The sequence below is a fragment of the Equus asinus genome, chromosome 16 (assembly GCF_041296235.1).
Source record: "Equus asinus isolate D_3611 breed Donkey chromosome 16, EquAss-T2T_v2, whole genome shotgun sequence".
In the NCBI taxonomy this organism is placed as follows: domain Eukaryota; kingdom Metazoa; phylum Chordata; class Mammalia; order Perissodactyla; family Equidae; genus Equus; species Equus asinus.
In genome coordinates, this window is record NC_091805.1 from 9,205,978 (window position 1) to 9,223,005 (window position 17,028).

At 37.6% G+C, this 17,028-nt stretch overlaps 1 long non-coding RNA gene across 1 annotated transcript in view; it reads left to right on the forward strand.

Moving 5' to 3' along the window:
* Positions 1-16,795, forward strand: part of LOC139040357 (uncharacterized) — a 40,379-nt gene extending 23,584 nt beyond the window's left edge. Inside the window, exon 3 of the long non-coding RNA XR_011494742.1 lies at positions 15,405-16,795. This is a non-coding gene — a long non-coding RNA (uncharacterized lncRNA). The remainder of the gene's footprint in view (positions 1-15,404) is intronic.
* The last annotated feature ends 233 nt before the right edge of the window (positions 16,796-17,028 follow it).

Genomic DNA, 17,028 nt, shown 5'->3' on the forward strand with positions numbered 1-17,028 from the left:
TTGTTCAGCATTTGTGGAATGAATGGAGGACATGAGGGTAAACCTAACATTATTTGACTTGACAGAATAACTGCTGTTTTAAAATCCACATACAGGGCATGTGCTGTGGTGTAAGAACAAAGGATGCAACTTCTTGGCAACACATTTTATAGAATGATGTGATTCATCAGATTTACAAAAGCAAACTTCTATTCCAGAAAGAGACTGGAATGTTTGCAGGTGAAGAACGAATATAAAACACACTTTTGTACGGATCATGGATATCTTCCTATCTGAATGCATAAAGTTCAAAAATAGATAAGATGCAGGTCCTTCCTTAATTGAAGAAAAGAAAATATAACTACCTTAAATCTAGAGCTATTATTAGTGATATTAGAGAGACATCTCTATCAATTATAACACTTTTGGATCCAATTGACCTAAGCCCAAACCCAAGTGGTTTAGGTAGAGAGAACACTTACTGGTTCATGCGATAGGAAAACCCAGGATAAAGCCTAGCTTGGGAAATGGCTTAACTAGAGTTTAAAAGATATTACCAGGGCTTCCTTTTCCTTGTTTCACAGCTTTGTCCTTTACTGTTTCTTTAGCTTTCACCTCAAATAGAATCTCATCTTGTGATGGCAGCATCAACTCAACCTCACATCCTCTGATTTTCAGTGAGAAGCTCAGGGAGAGCTCCAACAGTGGAACAAATGTCTTGAGCTTGGCACTCATTGGCTCAATTTGGATCATGGGCCCAGCCCTAAACCAATTTGTGTGGCAGAAGAGAAGTGGTTCCTCAAAAGAACTTGGGGTACTATTGGAAAGAAGGAATAGAAAAGAGCAGGCAGAAATATAACAAATGTCCAGTATATAAAGGAATATTTTCTGTCCATTTTTAAGCACATGTGTGTGGCTTCAATACATTAAAAAAAATAGATTATATTTTGAGATACGTTAGACTTTTAGCATCAAGAACGCAAGGACCATTCACTATTTCCATGTCTGTGGGGCTGAAAGATATGCCTGATATAAAGTAGGTACTCAATAATACCTATTAAATGAATAAGTAAACAAGAGACATCCCTTAACCTTACAGAAATCTTTGCTGGACTTCTCTATTGACTTGTGTTGATAAACCGAATTAGAATTTCTATGCCTGTGTATAAATAGATTGGAAAGTCTATTCATAGACTACCAAAGCAAACACAGAACAGAAATTGTTCGATTCAATTACAACCTCCTGAAAAGGTTTTACAACTTGAGATTTTGGCCTGCATTTGAAAATTTGGATTCTTTTTGATCTCTGTCACCTTTTGATTATAAAATAAACACAATATTTCTTATGGCATTTCAGAGAACTGAACTTGATCGTTCTGGCAGTGCTATTTTGCTCCTTCAAGACATTCAACAGTAAGCATGTATGTGTTGGACTAAATGTCACTCTGCCTCAGGTTTCTGTAATTTGGATTTGGAAGCTGGCAAAGGGAGAAGGAAGACAAAACTTTTCAGTTTCTTGTTACCCTGTCCATGATGTTTCTTTGTTCATTTGATTCTAATGATGCCAACAGGAATTGAAACAAAAGCTGGAGCAATGGCCTACCACGGGTTAATTACTTAGTGGAAGGGCTATTTCTTGAGTCTGATGGTGGGGAATGGGTCAGAAAAGACTAATTAGGCAAGCTTCACCTTCTAGGGAAATGCTGGTGAACAAGTGATAATTGAGGGGCTAATTAGTCTCCACCAGCAATTGGCCACCAGGTGTTCTGAAGCACATGAAAGAGTGGAATGGCAGAGCAACAGAGGCTGGTTTTGTTCAGAGAAATAAGGAGAGCTGATGGAAAACACACACACAAAAACCCCCCGGGGCTTTAAAATCCATAAAATGGTGTTTCTTATATTTTTCACTAGTTTTTTCCTAATGCATTGGGTAGAAAACTGGACCAAGGATATGTGCTGGTGTTTTGTTTTATTTGTTTTTAAAGAACTTGTGTCCTTTCTAGTCTCTATATTCACAAAGAATTTCAATGTTGGGTGTACATACACATATGTCCTTGTAATTGAGTTTATCAATGACACTCTCTTAGTTTAACAATCTGCATGGTATATTTATTAGATAGAAAGTTTATCAGCATTTAGAAAGGCCAGGATTAATAATAGAATGAAGGCCAACCAGTCTGAATTGTTATGAGCAACAGTTTCGAATGAGCAAACTTTCTCTTATTCAGGCTGCATAGGAATATAATGAGTTCTTAGAACATCTCTAGTGGTGTGAGGGATATTACCAAGATATCTTACAAAGGACCTTTTAACTCTCTTTTACTGTTCTAACTTGTCACTCTGTTAAAATCAGCATTCAGGTTTCAGTAACTAAACAGGTCTATCTTTGATGTAATGTTATAGGTAACATAAAGCAATTGAAGGAGTGAATACCTGGAGTTAATGATTACCATTAGAATAACATAACATCCCTTTCATAAATATGTCTACAAGCCAGAGACAGCATGACAAAGGTAGAAAATGTTAAAAATGACAAAGATGAAAAGTAGGTCAGAAGACTTCAGGTCAGGCATAGATAACTCTTACCTTGTGTCCACCAGCTCTGATTCTGCTGTCCTTGCAATGAACAGGCTCCTTCGGTCTAGGGTGGAGACAGGCTTGCTTCTCTGGAGCAGGGCACTCTGCTCTGGAGCCAGGACACCTCTCGCACCAGACTCTCAGTGCTCAGTGTGGGTGGAGCCCCCATGGTCACACTGTGCTGGCCTAGGACACCTATGCTACAGCTTAAATGGCTGCTTTCAGGCCTAGATTTTTGTCAGCTGTTGCCATTTCCCTTGGTAGGCAGAGTAATTTAAGGGTGACTTTGAACTGGATTTGAATCGTAGCTCTACCAGTTGCTAGTGCTGTGACTTTGAGCAAAGACCTTAAATTCACTGACTTTTGCTTTTTCTCATCTGTAAACTAGAGGTAATGATTAGTACCTCATGGGAAACTCGTGAGGATTAAATAAGACGTAAAATGCCTCTTGTATCATTAAGTTCTAACCGGAAAAACGAAACTACCGCCCAGTTTATAAACACCACAAGTGTGTTGTTCAGGGAATTGAGTACAGAGAATGTGTTACAAACATTATGGAATAGCCAAAAAGCCAAACGGGGAACAGCTAGGCAAGTTGGTGCTTAGAAGCAGCAGGAAGCAAGTCCCACTCCTGTGCTGAGACGATGGGAGAGGGGACAGTGTTACTAGGCCTCAGGGATTACGTGGGTCTTGGCAAGCTAGAACCGCTGCGCATATGTCTCCCTGGAGGATACAGTGACAGTGATGCTCTCAGAAATAGAGAGAGAGCAAGCGAAACATCCTCCTTCTCCCTTGTCCCACCTTCCAGTCTCCATCCCTTGCTTCCCATCCACTGAACCCAGTCAGAAGCCACCAGACATGGGAGCCAGCCTGAGAAATGCCGTGGCCTGCTGGACACAACTCCCCTGAGATACAGAGGGAAGAGGAGAAAGGCAAAGAATGTCTCAGACAGTAATGGCCCAAGGCCTGGTACCCATGGCATGTGATACATGATTAGTACTTAATTGAGATCTCAAGGGATCCACATATTTTCTTTCCATTGGGTCCACAAGTCTTGCAGCTCTCTTTCTCCTCCCTCACTTCCCTAGCTTGACCTTACAAAGGTCTCTGGAGCCTGGGAGACGTCAGAGAGGAAACTTCAGCCTCTGCCTAGGAACCGTATTCTTTCTAATGCTTCTGCCTTCCTACACTATTGACCTCCTAGGAATCCATCTCTTTCCCTCCATTTTTCTGAGAGAAAATAATTTATCTTTTAGATGAATCCAGAGAGTGAGGATTTTCTTAAGACCTCTCACTGCCCTTCCCTCAGGGGGACCTTCCAGATTCCCAATTCATCTTCCTAAATCCAGAGAACCTGATTTACTTTAAAAGCACACATTCATATTATTTAGTTATGTTAGGTGCTAGAAAACCCTACCATGCCTGACTTCGATGAATGTAACTCTTCAGAACAATGCCCATGGCTGATTAAAGGAATACCAATTCTTGAATAGCTGCTGAAAGATCAAGAAACTTTACTGTTGACCCCTGGCTACATTTATAACACAGTTCTTAACAGTCTTGTGTATCTGATTTCCCTCAGCAGGTCATCAAAACTGAGAGCATTGTGAGGGGTGAGGAGAAGGAAGAATATAAAATTACACATATCCTTACAGATAAGCCTGGATTTGATGCTGAACGTCAAGGGAGGAAGATGGAAAGCCAAAGTGAACCAAAGCATATTCCTTTACTGGTCTGGATGCCGTGAATGAATATTTTGAATAAAGGAATATTTAATTACTTTCAGCATCTTCTGGTCATATACCTCCTAAAAGATTTTGAACCAAAAGAATGGTTAAAGATTTGACTTATTAAGAAGTAAGCCTCAGTTATGTGAATAATTATCTACTCTGGGCTACTTTGGCCTCTATTATACCATTCAAACGAGCTGTTACCGCACAGCAAAGCCTGCTTTTTCTTTTTCTTTCAAATAAGTTCCCCCACATAGAATCATCAAAGGTTTATCACTTTCTAAAAGCTGAATGAAGGGCTAGATAGCATTTGTATTATAAAATAGATTACTTTTTCATTTTTCTGTGTTTAATATATGTGTAGAAATTAGACATTGAAGATCAGAGACAGACTACAATCGCCTTTTTCTTTTGTTGTGCAACTTCCCGTCTAAGAAGTCCCCCGACTTAGAACTAGGCATTAGGAAGGTGTCTGTGGAGTAGGGAGTCATGGGGATGAAAGGTTAAAGATGAGAGAACACTGAGTGTGGATTATAATCCATGGGGGAAACTGGCAGCAGCATAATTAGAAGAGTAAGCTGCATAGGGACCATGCAGAATGTGACAGCAAAATCACAGCCTATGACAATTTAGAAAATCCATCCTTTTTAGCCTTAGAAAAGCTCTTCCCACATCAAGGACTATCTGGAGAATATGTGTTATGTAAACTCTGCATGAAGACTGATTTAAGATTACTGAAAGAAGAAGGCAGTGTATTTCATAGGGGGTACGCTTCCACATTAGAATAGCTTTTCTTTACAGTGTGGCATCTCTTTAACTCTTCAGTGGTGTGAATTTCTTGATTTCGTATGACTCATGCCTTCTACTTTTTGAAAAGATGCTTAGCCCAAGTCTAAAATATTTGGGAAGGAGAGTCAGTAATGGTTTGATTTAGTCAGCTCCAACAGCCACTGATTCCCGAGAGAAAAAGATAGGTAAATAAATCAGCTGAGTCCTGTACTAAAACATCTAGATGGGCGAATGATGTATTACCCAGAAAACCAGCACTTGAAGGAATAGAGGGAATGGTGAGAAAAAGGGGATTATAGGTTCTAAGCCAAAGCAGTAAATTTTATAAACACTATAAGCATTCAGGAGGACACCTGATATTTCCATTAGATAAATGTTATTATTGTTGTTAGCAAGTAACAAAAATTCACTCAAGCTAGTGAGACAAAATAAGTTATTAACACATTATTTTTTATTTTTGATTGTTCTCTAACTTCTTTCTGTCCTCGTTTCAAATAGGTAGCCAGGCTCTTTTTTTTTTTTGGTAGTTCTTTTCTATTCTCTTTTTTTAATTGATTTTTTTACTGAGGTGACATTGGTTTATAACATTATATAAATTTCAGGTGTACATCATTATATTTCAACTTCTGTATAGACTACATCATTTTCATCACCAAAAATCTAGTTGTCCTCTCTTTTTTACTTATTTTTTTCCGGTTTTATTTGATATGTATTTCACATACATCATTGTGTAAGTTTCAGGTGTACAGCATAAAGGTTTGACTTACATACATTTTGAAATGATTGACATAATAAGTTTAGTTAACATCCATCACTATCATCTCATAGATACAATAAAAAGAAATGGAAGAAAAAAAGAAGAAAATTTCTCCTTGTGATGAAAACTCTCAGGATTTACTCTCTGAACAACTTTCCTGTATATCATACAGCAATGTTAGCTACAGTCATCATGGTGTACATTACTTCCCTAGTACTTATTTATCTTGTAACTGGAAATTTGTACCTCTTGACCAGCTTCCTCCAGTTCCCCCTCCCAACACTCCTCACCTTTGGTAACCACAAGTCTGCTCTCTTTTTCTGAGTTTTTTTTTTTTTTTTAATTTTACATATAAGTGAGATCATACAGTGTGTGTCTTTCTCCATCTGACTTATTTCACTTAGCATGATGCCCTCAAAGTCCATCCACGTTATCACAAATAACAGAATTTCCTATTGTTTATGGATGAATAATGTTCCATTGTGTGTATATATACTACAACTTCTTTATTTATTCACTCGTTGATGGACACTTAGGTTGTTTCCATGTCTATTGTGAATATTGCTGGATAGCCAGCCTCTTTGTATTTCACAACTTCAGGGTTGTTTGCAAGACCTAAATTAGAAGCTGCTTGAAAGCAACATCTCTTTCTATCTTTTGTGAAAGTTTAACTCCTGAAGAGATTACATAAGGGAGGAGAGAGAAAAGAATGCCTTTAAGAGAATTTAGAAAGCAGATGGCAAGGGCAAGAGTGAGAGCAAGAACAAGAGTTTTTTTCCTCTCTGAATATGGTGAGAGGACAGCCTTTGTGGGACTTGATGGTAGGGACTTGCTCAGTGCTCATGAAAGTGACATCAGCAGGGCAAAACCTCAGAGGGGACAGAACTGTGGTCACTGCCAGGGTATAGACCCAAGGCACAACATCTTCCAGCTTCACTAAAGTTTCAAATGCACTAAGATTGGCGTGGATGTCTGTATCCTAATTTCCTCTTCTTATAAGGACATGAGTCATATTGGATTAGTCAGATTGGCCCAGCCATACAAACTCATTTTGCCTTAATTACTTCTTTAAAGGCCTACAAATCCAGTCCCATTCTGAGGTACTGGAGGTTAGGACTTCAACATATGCAGTTTGAGGGTATACAATTCAGCCCATAACAAATAGATGGACAGATAAATAGATAGATAGGTAGATAGTTAGATAGGTAGGTAGCCGATAGGTAGGTAGGGAGATAGGTAGGTAGGTAGGTAGGTAGGTAGGTAGATAGATAGATATGTGGATGGATAGAATCTCACTAGTTTATTTTGCTGAGGAGAGACACTGGTCTGGTTGTGGGCCTAAGGGAAGACGTCTGGGGTTCTCCTTGCCCCAAGCCATACTCCCACCTTCAGTGATACCTAGCATCTCTAATTCCTAAGCCTTCTGGGGATGGCGGCATGAATCAGCTTGCTTCTTTTGATTTCCTGTACCCCATCTTTACTTCTTTCCTTTAGCAGTCACTTAAACCATAGAAAACTCAAACCATATTCAGTGACTAGCCGTCTAGCCGCTTCTTGTCTTCTGAAATATTGTTGTCATATCTTACTGGGTGTTGTCTTTTCTGTTAATTCACTTCAACGTTCTGATTTTATACATTTTTTTCTTCCTTTACAATCATATTAGCAGGGTTTCATGATGGTGTGGGGATCTATCTGCAGATTCAATGTTTCATGTTTACTTTAATTTAAAGTCTGTTATGTTACTTTTCGCATTGTTCAATATGACTTTAAGGTCCCACACCCTGGTTTCTAAATCCTGAAGAGTTCTTTACTACTAATTGTGCAACAGTTCTATTCTTAATGATCAATACATCTATTTTTATAGAATTAACTACATAAGAAGGGAGATTATCTAGGAAATTACATATATTCTATCTAACATTGGCTCTAGTTACTGTGGATCTGGTGAAATTGTTATGTATAAACCTGAGTCAATATATAACAAAATAATATCACATCACGTAATATTTAGATCATTAAAAAAGATATTTGGCTCAATGTAGCTTTCAGTTCCGGTTCTCATTACTTGCTTAGACCATCTCTTTTGCAGTCCAACCAAATTATCAGCTATTGTTCTCCAAACACAGGCTGCACATTTGAGCCTTTGTGCTTTTGTTTAGGGTATCTCCTCCTTTTGGAGTGATTCATTCTTACTTGTTAAAATCCTTTCCATTTTTCAGAGCCCACCCCAAAGCCACCATTCCTGAGGCCCCTCACTCGATGTTCTGTCTCTCCTTTTGAACTTCATGTCTGTGCTTCTCTTCTGGCCCTACCCTGACTCTAGTCAAGTTGTGAGTAAACCTGGCTTATCTTTCTTATTATAAGCATCTAGAAAACAGAGAAAGTTCTAGTCAATTCTTTATGATTGCCTATGGTACTACTTTGCATTTAGTAAGAGCTCAATAAAATCTGTGAATTTGAATTGAATTCCCAAGTCACAGTAACTTTTAAAGTATAAAAGTATTTTAGTTGATAAACATCTCTACAAAATAATTAGAAAGCGAGATGTGTTGTTAATACTATTATGCATCCCTCTGCCAAATTAAAACCCAAACCAAAGCATTGTAAGTCCAAAATCACACTTAATTTTTATATTACGTAGGTAATTTGGGGATTTGTTTTGTTTGTGTTTTTTGCTTTTTTTAAAATTAGGGCAGCGTCTTGAAAACTGATTACATAGACTCATAAGGAAAGGTTTTAGAATAAATTTCCCATAGGCTTAAAGACTTGTTAGTCTATTAAGTGCAAAAGAACCAGGGCATGTTTTCTGGTTATTATTTGCATCACAGAAAATGAAGAAGACATCTGTTTAAGAGATATTCCTGCAGAAGCAGAAGTGGGAGCAGAGATCAGTGGTTTAAGAAGGGAAGAGAGCAGAACTCAGCAGATGATACATCTGGCAGTTATTCCCCAAGAGGGTTTGAGTACAAAGAAGTGGCACTGCCAGTGTACTAAAAGCCCTTCAGGGAATCATGACGCTTCAGTGCATTGATCTGCGCCCCAGCATAGGATATTTCGAGGACTGAAGATAGGTTGGCCTCGGTAATTTCAGAAGAGCTTGACTTCCTTGAAACCAACACACATTTCAATATAACAGATAGAATAATTTTTCAATATCACACAGCGTTACCAAGTGATAACCAACGATTTCTGCATCTTGTTTGTTCCATGCTTATCTCATCAGGGACAAAAAGAAAGCAATTTTTTTTCTGAGTACTGTACACATGACCAAGCAGTGGCATGTCACAAGGGGAACGAAAATAGAGAAGGACACAGGAATAGGCATTTTAAAAAATTAAGCAAAAGGAGTAGCTAACAGGCCAGGACTTTGTCATATTATAGGTAGTAATAAATATCTGCTCAATAAATGAGTAATAGGGTAATGCCTCAAATCTGGCCAATGATGATAATGTATTAATTGATAGTTATAAGCTGATATGAAAGAAGTAACAAGAACTAATCAAAATATCTTTTTCAATATTGTGGAAGTTGGCAAATCATACTCCCTGCATTGACCCACAGCGTGTTAGAACAGGTTATAACATCCAATAACTGATAGTTCCTCATTGTGCACAGGGGAGCCCAGGACATGGATGGTTGAAGCATTTTCTCCAGTGCCCAAAGCTAATTAGTGGAAAAGCGAGGACTAGCATTCCAGCCTCCTCTTTGTTGGTTCACATCGTACTATTATCACTTACCATACTGCCAAAAACAAACCATGGTTATTGAGCAATAGATGCAACTATTCTGGTAATTTACCAAAAAAGCACTTTGAAGCCTTAATTTTTTTAAATCAGGACAATCTGTATAATTCTTCAATTATCTTTATGCATAATAGTGTGTATTTATCTCCAGCTAGAAGGAATGAGCAATGACCGTATGCCTTCATTCATTCACTTGGCCAACATTTACTACATTCCTACTATGTGTTAGTCTTCACAAAATCTACTGTTTCAGTTCGTTGACGGTATCCTTAACAATGATGGGTTTTTGATAAAAACAATTATGTTCATATAGTTGAAGGGGAAACAGGCTTTATAAAGCACATGGTCTTGTTTTACTTAAGATCCTTTCATTTGGCACCCAACCAGTTTTCTTCTATGGCAATAAATAATTTCTTTAACTTCGGTCAGCCGTTGGTAAACCACTGCCCTTAATTTCAGTACTGTTAAGAACGTGGGTGAATCATTGCACATTCAGTCTTTTCTATGGTACGTAAGTAGCAGAGTCATGTTATTATGAACAGGGCTACGGGGAAACAGGACTGGTCTATTATTACAGATGAGATCCTCTGGTTTTTGAGGAATATTGCACTAAATATAATGTTACAGAAAAGGGAAGTAATCTTAATAGCTATTTAACTCTCTTGCTGGAACTTGGTCGTTGGGTGATAGTAAGGAGCTTTTTGGGGGCATTTGTGGTGGATTTCTTTTTATAGCTTTCATGATTATTAGGCAAAGACATGTCATGAGAATAGTAAAGCCACGTCTTTTGCTTCCTGAGCAGGTCTCTGTCAGCAATTTAATATGGTTCACTGAGAGAGGGTATGGTAGCTAGTCCATGTTAAGCCTAAACAAACTGCAGTAGAAATTGAAATGGTTGTTCCTGGCTCAATTCATGCTCCTGGATTATACTGAAATATTACCCGTGTCATGTAGGGATATTGAAGAGAGTTGTAATTCTGTTGGTTTCAACTAGGTACTGCCAGCAGTAACTGCCATATGAAAAACAGTGAAAATACATTTCCCGAAGAATTATTAGTAAAAGGTGAAACTCCAACAAGGAGTGCAATTCAAAATAGTAATAAAATAAAGAATAAGAAAAATTATTTGCTATCTAGAAGAGTAGAATTATGGAAAGCTGTCATCAGTGAAATTACCCTCCTCATAGAATTACAGAATTGTTTAGATTTCTTTTACGGCTTCTGTTGAGTAGCTGAGTTTACATTGTTTCCAGAGATACACACATTATATTATTTATTTCCATAACTGGTAAAATTCCAGCATCATAAATAACTTTTCCTGCAGCTGGTGTGGTTTTATTTAGTGTGTACATATTAATGCTTTAAATTATATTTCTATAGCACATTCAATGAGCATACTAATAAAATCATAGCCGCTTCAATGACCTTGAGAGTGAACCTCAGTCCTTCACCTACAGAATTTTAAAAATACAGACATAGAAGAGGCATAGGGAAGATGTATAAGTAATTGTGGATTCAAAGCATATGTTTATCTCTGGGAGTATTTGCTTTTCAAATGTTGTTAATATTTAAATACATTAAAATGGCTGAAAGTGGCCATTTTATAATAAGAAGAATTTTTGCAACCAACCCAAAATATTTCAGGCTGCCAATCTCCCAGTTAGACTCCTTCCCTGTGCTGATCTCTACAACATAACTGTCAATTTGCAATCGCTTTAACCATCAAAGACTTTGCAAATATTAAACCAGGAAATCTCGCATAACTCCTCTGAGATGTAGTAATCTCTCTTAGAGAAGGGACACTGAGCCCGAGTGACTTGTCCTCTAACTGCAAAGGAGAGGGAGAGACAGGACTGGTAAAATTCTGGGACCTGCAACTACTAAGGTCAACAATCTGGTATGAGCAAAGCCATTTTTGGATTTTAACTCCCTAGTGAGGAGTGGAATATAGAGACATGAAGATATTTAAGACTATTTAGTTAAGTGTATTTGTACTTTGCTTCCGCCACGTAGGTTTCTGTGTCCCTAATTCATAAGAGTGAGATTACAATAAAAAGTAATGGGACTAACAAAAACTCTAAAGTAATGAGAAGATTTTTTTTTTAATTATTACAACCTGGAGTGACCCCAAATCTCACTACTACTCAACCCTCAGAAAATATTTGAAAAGAATCTCTTCTCTGAGAATATCACTCTTGAGGACATCCCAGGAAAGGGCAATAGAAATTCTGTGGTTATCAAATAAATTAAGTATTATCTCTGTCATCCCTCACTCTGTTTTAGCTCTAATGTTACCATTGTAACATTGTATTTCAAAAGGTAAACAGACAAAAAAGTACTTTCGGCTGGTTGGTTTTATACCATCCGCTCTTTGAGTAAAAATTAAAATGAGAAAAGTATATTTTTTCAATTTACATTCTACAGAATATATTTATATTCTATATTAAAATGTTTATTAAAATTAGATCAATATATTTTTATTATGAATGCAGTATATACTTATGAAATAGTTAAAACTAATATCATTGAATACCATAAAAACCTGAGAATTAAGGTTTGGTTACAGTTTACTTAAAGTGGAGGAGAAGACAGAAATATTAAAAAAAAACACCAAAAATCTATATATTTGGATAAGAATGCAGGAAGAAAGAAGAAAAAAGAGAGACATGACTAACATTCTGGGCAGTTATTAATATGCTCTACTTCCTAGAAAATTCGAAACCATAAGCTCATTGAATATTTTAGACCTAGAAGGAGAGTGAGAAAGATTATGTTTTAATATGTCTTCATTTAGTACCGCATTTTCTTGATTCTAAGGCCCACAACTTTTCACATTCTGCTATCACTTAAATTGAGATTCACCTTATAATCAAAAGTATCTTATTTTTGCTGTTGGCTATTGTTTCCAAATTTCCAATAGATATTCATCTTTGGGATTCATGAGTGAAAAGTCAAATTTCTGGAAATTTTCAGGAATTCTTTTAATTATGTTATTCTGCATTCTTCATAATACACTATTTTTGTGTTTTAAATAATAATGAGTGACCATAATAATAAACAGTGAATCATTTTTTTTGTGGTAGGATTATACTGAGAAGTTCAGAGATTTACTATTAAAAACAACAGGAAAGTGCATGGTTTATTGACATCATGAGTCTATATATTGTAGTAACCCATAAATCTCTACCTGATATAGAGATTTCAAATGGGACACCTTATGAAGATGGATAACAATCATTTAAAACATAGAGAGATTATACTAAATATTTAATATCTAAGTTATTATTCTTCAAATGAAATTTTAAAGCACAAAGCATTAATTGCCCCATCTGATAGTCTTGATCTTTGTTTTGTAACAAATATTCCAGATGTTAAAAATTCCTTCATTTTGCATTGATATTGATTTGATTGAGTATGCCCAAAGCAATTTCAACTTTGTCAAGTTTGTTAAGGTATATGTTGCTTCAGATAAACTCTTTTAAAAAAAAGAAGGTGAAAGTATTTTTTCAGCTTGCTTTGATTTTGATGTTGAAATCAATATTGCTTTGCCATCTCATATTTTAGGTCAGTTTCCAATTTCATGCCATAGTGTTCCACAACAATATTTGCTGATTCTTTTTGTTGCATTTCTTTTGTTAAAGTATTTACAAGGAAGTGGACCTAAAGCAAATATCCAAACACTACAAAATGCCAGTGAGTATTTCTGGGTAGTATTGGGAGAGTATAACGTGGGATCTCCCAGCAAGGTCAATAGTACTACGCAGATTCACTCATCAAAATTGCTGATTTAAGGATTCAAAATTTGTTAATTCTTGAAACACCACTCACAGGATTTGTATGACTATACTATACTTATAAACTTCTTAATAATTACTTTATTTGCAAGAATATCTCACTGTTAGCTGCAGAAAGGGCCACAACTCACATATAACATGGCAGCAACTACAAACAAGAATGATTGATTAGTAATGTCTCCCCATTGATTGTAAAGCTTTAATTTTCACAGAATTATAATACTTTCCCTTTTTTCTCTATTGATTTTTCACAAGATTTTGATTCAGAGATGTACATATAAATTTCCTAAAGAATTTCCACATGGAAATGCTACTGTCAGCCAGACAGCAGTTATGACAGTTGTTGCTTGCGCATTTGTAAACATCAAAAGAATCAGCATCAGAATTTACAGCGTGAGTGTCAGCAGCTTCGAAGAAAATTCCAGAGATAATAGCAGAGCACTCTTTTAACTCTAAATGGTTGTGAGGAAAAGGTTGACCAGGGGAGTATCAGAAATATTTCACAACATTCCTGAAGTGAGTTTCAAAAGTAAGAAAGTCCTGCATAAATACAAAACCTGCTTAAAAGCCCAGCAGTACAGGCTTTAGTTTTCTTAACATTTCTTTCCTTGAACTGCTGCACCGACAATAATTATGACAGCACACAAGATGTTATAGTGTGGGAAAAAACGGCCTTCAAATGACTCTGAGTCAAAAAGTGATTCAGAAGAGTTGGTGTAGGCCGGTCAATGAGAATCAATGATTGTTATTTTAAGGGACTGAGCTTACTTTTTTTAAATGTCGTTTTAACATGGTGCAGTGTTGGGTAAATCTGACACCTCCTGTGACTTAGAAGATAGAGACAGTACCTGACGACCTTATAAACCTGGCAAGATGGTATCCAAGCAGAAGGTTCTGAGTGAAGGCTGGTTGTTTTTAACTGCATTGGATAGTTTCCCTACATGGAAGAGAAAAGCTCAGATAAGAACTTGATAGTTTGCAAGAGAATTTAGAGGGAATGTAGCTGGCAGAGTTGGAGAAGTAAAACTGTTCCTTATCTCCAGTTTCTAGAGTCAAGGAAAGATCCTCAAATGAAGATCGAGTTGAGACAAAGATTAAATCAAATGCGTGAGCATTATGTATAACCTGGGGACAGAGGGCAAACTAAGGAGATGGAGCCAAAACCCTTGTTGAGGCCTCAGAAATGGTTTCTACGAAGCATAAACCTGTAGTCCCATGGAGGCCTGCCAGGCCCAAAGTACCTGATTAAATAGAGAGAGAAGCGTGTCTCACAAGGAATTACAAAGGTGGCTTTTGACAAATGAGTTGACTTGTATCAAACATATAGATAATCTATAAAGTTTTGAAGAAAGAACCAGCCTGAGCTAAAAGAAACTGAGACTGTTGGAGATTTGAAAAGGACTTTGACCCTCAAATTTCTATAAGCAGGAAGCAGGCTGAGAAAACTGCTCAGCAATCAAAAAAGAGCATGTTTTCCAATGCTTTCTTCAGAAGTGGACATCCTCACCGAGGATGGAAGCAGAGTCTGTGGACAACAGCAGGCTGGGGATGCACTCCCAAGGATCAGGACCAGGACCTAACCAACAAATATTCTCTACCCCAAAGTAGGGTGACTGGCAGCATTTGATCAGTCAGATTTTCAGAATTGCTGTTGGAGCAATGGCTGCCATGAGATTAGCCTGTCCCTGTTCCACCATTTGTCTACTGGGTGCATTGGGTGGGGAGTAGGGGGAAGGAGGAGGGATAACCAGTTTTTTAAATTCATAAGTCTCTGGATTAAGAGAACCTGCATTTAGCCCCAATATAGATCATAAGATCCTCAACTGTGAGCCTGATGCTCTCATTGGATTAGACTTTTTGGAACCCTAGGATAAGAGTGTTTGTGGTAGTTTGAATAATTGGCTTCAATTCTTCATTTCTTGCAGCATCCACAACCTTGCCATGCCTCATCAGGGGTGGCGCGCATTTCCTTACTCTGAGTTTGTGCTTGGCCATGTGACATTTCCATTTGACCTCTTGCATTGCTCTTTCACCAGGAGAACTTCCTCCAGGTGGCTTCTCCCTCTTCCGCCTGAGCCCTGGAATGAACACATGTGCAGCAGAGCCACTCCAGCCACCCAACAGGCCTTCATGAAGGATGCAGAGCTGCCCAGTGGAGCCCGTGCTACATCAACAGAGCTGCCTCAGTCTACAGATCCATAAGAATAAGCAGGAAATATTTTAGGCTTTGTGGGCCATGTGATCTGGTTGTCTATAGTGCAAAGCAACCGTAGATAATTCACAAACAAATGAGCGTGATCGTGTTCCAATAAAACTATTTCGGGACCCCAAAATTTGAAACTCATATAATTTTCACATGCACAGATATGATTCTTATTTTGCTGCTTTTCAACTATTTAAAAATATAAAAACCATTCTTCACTCACTGGCTGTGAAAAAAAAAAGTAGCTGGTTGGATTTGGCTCCTGGCCAAAAACAGTTTGCCGACCCCTGCTTTCAGGTTCTGAGTTTTGTGGTCTTGTTTGAAATTTTCTTCACTACGCCAGCAGATACTCTACAGCCCATTACAGGAAAAATTCTGAAAGTCCTTTATAGACAACGCCCTCTTGCCGAAGTTCCACTTCTATGGTAGCTGTTCAAACTTCATCTTCCGTTTCTACTCTTTCTCTCTTTCTGCCAGATCCTGACCCTTTTATTCCCATTGATGTACCTCCAAGTTATTTATGTAAAAGTACATCTTCCGCTGCCATTTGTTCTTCATTTTCCTTTTATCCTTCATCTCTGAGAAGCAGAAACCAAATGCTTTCCTTGGCACCTGCCCTCTTAAAAGGTCAGGCACGTGGGGAAATACACATATTTATCATTTACCCAGGAACACATAATTTCCTGATGCCAGTAATATTATCATTTGATGGTGTAAGAAAATTCTTAAAAGCAATATTGTATAATCAAATTAAACTTTTTAAAAAAGTAGTATTTCACACAGGTGAGAATAAACAAAAGACTGGACTGAGTCCCTCCTGTCATGGCGGCAAGAAGAAACGGCCCACTACCTGAGGTATCGGGGTAAATGCAACCATACTCCCAGCAATTTTTAAAGCGTGATTCAGCACTGCAGGTATTTTCAACTCCATTTCAGCAGATACTGACATCTAAACCGGGAGTTTGCTGTGACAACTATAGCAAAGCTCTTTAGGTTACACACGTCTGCACTTGTTCAGATAAACGCACCCACAAACTCCCTCATTCCCTTTAGGGGGATAAGGAAGCCCATTAACCGGATCTCATCACTGACCAAGATGGAACTGGTTATCGTTTGTCAAGGACAGTTTATGACATATCCCTTGGTACCAAGAGCCATTTGATGCGCTTGTGGTATTTCAGATAGGGGAATATATTTTCTAGTCTAAAATCCAAATAAAATGAAGAAGGATAGAGTCAAGCTTTCCTTTCACTATTTTCTTTTCCTCCTGACTTCCCTCATAATATTTTAATCTGAAAATTTTTTGCAGAATATTTTCCAGGACAAAGATATGAATCAGGACATCAACGCCACATGGTCAAATTTGATTAATTTTGACCAAAACTTCAGGAGAAGAGAGAAGAAAGGAAAAGGGAAGGAGAGGGGAGAGAGGAGATAGGGCCAGAAAGCGGGCAAGA